The sequence below is a fragment of the Notothenia coriiceps genome, unplaced genomic scaffold (genome assembly GCF_000735185.1).
Source record: "Notothenia coriiceps isolate Sejong01 unplaced genomic scaffold, NC01 NC01_scaffold00003275, whole genome shotgun sequence".
Classification (NCBI taxonomy): domain Eukaryota; kingdom Metazoa; phylum Chordata; class Actinopteri; order Perciformes; family Nototheniidae; genus Notothenia; species Notothenia coriiceps.
The window spans coordinates 208,925-215,045 of record NW_011335976.1 but is presented as its reverse complement, the minus strand read 5'-3'; positions in this window follow the sequence as shown (position 1 = coordinate 215,045).

Sequence of the window (6,121 nt, the reverse complement as noted above, 5' to 3'; positions counted from 1 at the left end):
GACGTATCCGCGGAGCAGCGAGCAAATCAGGGAGGGAGGCAGCCACTGCAGAGGAGTGGGCTGCCTTTAGTCACAGGGAGGAGAGATGTGAGGCGAGGGAAGAGTGAGGGAATGAACAGCAGAGAAGAAGAAGTACGGGGGAGGAAAAACAAAAAGGGTGAGGGTAAAAACATTGGGATGGATAATAGCAGTGCTGCAACAGCGCCGGGTGTTCCTGGAGTAACATTTTGGGAACCAGCTCGGGGGTAACGTGGTGTCACTTTCCCTGCAACAGCAAGTGACCTCCTCTCCCTCTAGGTTTTGATGGTTCAGAAAGCCTATTGAAGCCAAACCACTGAACTAAAAACACGGACAAATGCATTATTCACACGGCAACAGACTTTGAAAAGGGGGAAGTCTCTCTCCGCTCTGATAGAAAAGACAGAAGAAAGGCTTCCAGTCCCTGTTCTGTCAATCTTTGGGAGAGCCTTGGGAGAAGTAAACACTCAAAGTCAAATTGCAGTTTAATTGCATTGCCTCTCAACGACCTAATTTGATCCGACACCAGTGTGCAGTATTTGGATGATGACCTTATGGATCAGCACTGATTTATTCCAAAACGACAAGAGGAATTCATGTACGAGGAGTTGTAGTAACGCAATTGTGCTGTAAGTGAAGCAAAACTTCTCAAATGTATGACTCATTGTTGGCTTTTCAAGAGCCACTGTGCAACTACAAAGCTCCAGCTTTGCTCCCATTTATTATGCGTTTGTCAAGATGTCCCTTCCTATTTTTCATTTAGGATGAGTTCTTATCTCAGACACCCGGGGGCGCAATTATTGCTCCGCTTGTTGTGAGCACAGAACACAGAGATAATGTTTCATGGGCAAATGAACGACAGAGAAGAGAGGATATTCTGACAACCAGCAAGGCAGCAGTTAGGATCCCAGTGTACTTATGATCAAATAAATAGCATGGACAAAATAAGAGTGTGGTTGCAAGTACTTATCTTTGTTATGTCCTCATACGACTAAACATAACATTAAGATTTAAAAAAGGGTTAATTCACACAAAACAAATGATTGTTCCTCTAGACATGCATATCATTTAAAAGTTATCTTTCAAGGTTATGCACCCAAAATAAGGGTGTGAAATTTGTTTGTGTTGAAACATTTAATATTAAACAGAAACAGTGTTCCATGTTCCCTAGATCAGAGGTTCTCAAACCTCTGAGACAGGCCACCCCAGGGGGGCTTCTAACCGTTTCATGGAGGCTAAGTGAATGGAAAATATTACATCAGTTATTACATAAGTTATCCAATGATGATCACATAGAATAGTCTAAATGTGTCTGATTGTCTGAGGTATACATTTTGACTGAAGTCACCCAGTTGTGGATTCTTATGGAGTCAAATAACATCATGTAGGCATCCGGGAATGAACTAAACTAAGTATGTAAGGGGGTGGGGTTAGGGTTTGCCTTTCTCCAAGCTATTTCTGGCTATTGGGGGCCCTTCCAACTTTACAAAATAATCCACATATCTTGTGTTCAAGAATTTTGAAAGGGACCATTTATTTAGCAATTAGTAATTCCACAAGGAACAAACTAGCTATGTGCCAATGTTTTTATTTTTAAGTTTCCTATATCAAGCTTTGTGTTTTACTTTTATGGATTTATTATTTCATGTAACTATATGGGGGAACATATCTAAACTGTTATACATATCTGTGTTTTCTTGGTGTATTTGAAGACATAATAAACAAGTATTTCCCTTTTAAGATTAAATATATATGACTAAATATGCAGCATTCAAAGTTCAAAACTATTTATTATTGATGAAGAGTCTAACATTGAAATAACTACTGTAATATGCCTGATCAGGGGTTAAGTCCTTACTTTGTAATTAAAATGTTGCTACATACTGATTGGTGAGGGAACTATGGTAGGTCATTTTTCACAAATTAAGCCCCGCCCACTGATGAGAAAAGCATAATTACAAAAAAACTCTAATAAGAAACAAGCAAAACTGTTCTACCCTATCAATAATATGACAAATCATTATTTTACGTTAATGGTCTCTTGAAATCTATGTTGTGTTCTTTTCTTTAGTTATCACAGCTATATTTTTCTTGAGTTGTACTTTTGGTTGTGAGCTACTGGTGCAGAGCAGATTGAGATTCAACAAGCATTGTTAAATACTGTATATCACCACGAGAGCACTGTCTGGACTAAATAAATCATCATGCTGAAAATTGAATTTGAGAGTCATTTTACCTTGGGTCATCAACTTGCTACTTTTGGGGGGAGAACAATCTTTTTATCGTTGCTCTGAAGACGCTGCCGGGGTTAAATCTCTGCTGCAGTTCTGTTTGCATGTCTGCTCCCAGGGCAGGCTGACTGTCATTCTCATGCTGAGAGTCTGATCTTCATGAGGAGAACATAACAGAAGCTGACAAGCCAAGAAAGAAAAAAAATCATCTCTGACATGCCATCATTATCTGCTCATGTCAATCCTTTTTTCAGAGGTGTGATGAAAGGTCCTGAAACATTTCATCGTTTTCTTATTGGAGAAAAAAATATCCAACAGATGTATTTGGCAGAGCGTGTGTTTTAACAAGTAACTAACACCTTCATGGAAAACTGAGATTTAGTCCATTTGGAAACATATGCAAATAGTCCTCTCCAACTTTCAATGAAATCTACAAATTACAAACAACACACTACTGAAATAATAATACTGTTAAAGTTTAATTGCAACTTGATCTAGTAAACGCTTCATCTCAGTAAAATTATGGCATGATTTATCTATTTAATTTGTGTCTCCCGCTTAGTATTACCCTCATAGGTTCATTTCCCGAACACCCTTCGGGCTTAATGCTGGGAAATAAGCTGCACTACTTATGTCTAGAAGAATCACACTGCTATTCCTCTACAGAAGAGAATATACTCAAGCATCAGCAGAGAATGGCTCACAAGGTATAGTAAGCATACTCAAAAAGAAAATGTATTAAATATCAAGGGAAAAAAATACAGATTGGGTTAGAAAATACAACACATGTCACCTTGATCATTATCCTCCCCCCGCCTACAGCTAAAGTGGACCGCACAGAAAGTGTTTTTTCTCTTTATAGTGGCGTAAAAAAGAGTGTGCATTTCATCCACAATCTTGTTGGCCTTTCAACAGGGAATCATGCTGCAGATGGAGGCTCACGCGCGCCCAGCCACCAGGCCGCTCGGCAACCGGGCTTCTTCTACATAATTTGCATTCCTACACTCATGCATAAGCAAACAAGCCACCTGTACAGTACACACATGGAACAACCCCGGTATTCCAGTGCAACGCCAAAAGCCTGTAACACTGCATCTTTTCCCTTTAAACTAGTGGACCAATGAGAACCTTGGGAGTGCGGAGTCTCGTGCTGACTCAGTAATGAAGCCTCATCCGGATCAGGGCTAATTAGTGTTTTACATTCTGATTTCTCTGTGGTATCTCCCTGTGACAAATGAAGTCTGTTCTGCATGCCCTGCATACGGGCGAATGGAGCGCACAACATCTTAATGCCAGAGAAGATTGGGGATACAAATTGGTAACTCGATTAACCTCAACTCGTAGCTAAAAACTATCAGCTCAAACCAAGATATTCACCTTTTTTTTAAAAATAATGAATGGCAACCCTCACGTGATAAATTGATGGCGATGCTGAATGCAAAACCATGTAGAGATTATTGGTAGGGTTGCCACAAAGATTTTTTGAATTTTGTATTAATTAAACAAATGTTTATCAATTATTAACTGACTCAATCTAAAAAAATCCCCATTGATTAGCTGTTTGGTAACCAATGGGGATTTCTTTTTTTTCTTTTTTTAAAAACACAATTCATGTATGTATATATAAAAAATGTAATCCTTGTACAATATAAGTTTGGGTGGGAAAATATTTGGCATTCTTTTTACCCTAATTAGTCAGCTGTTTAATTCTCTGTCTGTAAATAAAGTTAAATGATTAGCATTTAGGAACAAATAATCATATATTCGCGATATTGTATGGTTACAGTTTTGCAAAGTAAGATTATGTATCCTTATTAAACTAAGAATACATGTTGGTTAAAATAAAAGGTGACTTGCTTCCGTATGAAAGCAAGACAAAAGCTTTTTTTTATATTTGTGGTACCTGAAATATAATTTTCAAGAGAGTTGCTTCCAAGGCTAATCCGATATTTTGCCGGTTTGTTCCTTCAGCTCGCTCCAGTCTAAAACAACTGCTGGATGGGGATGTTTCAACATCCATGCAGCGCCATGCAAACAGCTCCAAACTGTTAGAAGTGACTGGCTTTAAAGGGGGGTTGGCAGAGGACAAAGAGCGTTGCAGGGTATTTGGAGCATCAGAGTCTGTAACTGGAGACGCAGTGCCAGTTGAAAAATGACAGAGAAAACAATATTGACAGAAATACAGCAAACAGCATTTGAACACAGTCTTTCAAACGTCTCCAAACTACGTACGCATTTGTGTTTGTTTATCTTTGTATTTGGAGAAGAGTTGTTTTATCTGGTTCTAGGCAAATCACATGGGTTGTGATTTGCAATGTTTGTTACAACCCATATAACACTATTGGTTGGAGCAAACAACAATACATGCTTCTCTTAAAGCTTCAGTATTGAGTACTGGGACAAAATATGTTAGATTTGCACTGAGAATGGAGAGGAAAGTCATGGGGTCAAAAGTATCTTCTTACAATTTTTAAATAATGGTATAAAAAAAGTAGAGATGCAACGTTGACCTATTTGTCATGTCATGGAAAGGTTACAGTGGTTATAATGACTATTTCTATAATATATAACAATGTATCAAATGACAATGTGAATACAGTGTAATTATGTTAAAGGGGTTGCTTGTCGTTCTTGTCATCCAACATCTGCTGTACCCTCAGCTTCATGGAGGTTTATTGTTAGTTTCAGGTAACTGTTTTTCGTCGTAACCGTTTTGATTCCCTCTCAACGCTCTCATAGTGCATTTCAGGCAGCTGTTGCTGGTAAAAAAGCTCTTTAAAAACACACTCCACAACACCTGCAACAGCATACTGACACAGTTAGCTACTAGTTGGTTGAAATAATGGGGCATTCAAAAGCTAAAGAGACAGATATTTCCCTCAGGAGTTGGAAGAGAGCAAAACACAGCTTTAAAAAAGTAAACATAGGACCAAAAAGACGACTGAAAAATGAAGCTCCGTAACTGCTTGATGTGTAAAGAAAACACAACAAATGTCTGGAAGAACTCAGGTAAAAACAGTATCGTTGTGAGTTGTGCGAGCAAATGAATGATGTTTGGCGTCCCTCCATGTTAGCGTTCCCAGAGCTGACTGTTCACCAATCGTCAAAAGTTGGCAAGATGACGCGTAATTTCCCATTACATTGCAATGATAAAAAGCAATGTTTCCCTTAAAGTGGACCTATCATGCTATATTGGAAAAATATATTGTAGGGCCATACCTATACAAAACATGTCTGTGAAGTTTTTTGCTTAAAATACCAAAAAGTTCACCCATTGTAGCCATGCCTCATACTGCTCAAACCCATCTTTTGCAGCCCTGATAGAGAAACGCGGATCTTGGGTCCTTAGCTTGAAAAAAAAAAGGAGGCGGAGCTAATGCCTGATCAGAATTCTACCGGAGATACATTTAAATTCGGTTGTGATAAAACGCCATCCTGTTTAAACCATGTCAAGGATTATTTCTGAAATAGTATGGAGCTCAACTGCTTTTTCTCTTGCGGGTTTATCACAAGGTGTGTTCCTTTTTTCTTTTCCTGCTTTTTAAACACACGTGTTCTACAGTACAGGTTAGCTCTGAGTGTTAGCGAGGCTTGCTAATGTAAACAAAGACCAGATTATGTCCAAAACAAGTCAGGAATTGTTTCTGATAGCAACTTTCTGTGGGTCCGCCGACGTCACCACGGACACGGACACATCAGTTCGGATGGAATCTGGAACCGTTCGTTGTACACCCGTTTTTTAAAAGATTTGGATACGGAGTAAAAGAGAGAGGGTTTTATTCTCTGACGTTGCGTGAGTTCCCCGACGCACCTGGGACACATATGTATGTATAAAATACATCACAAAGTGCATTTTGCATGTTAGGTCCCCT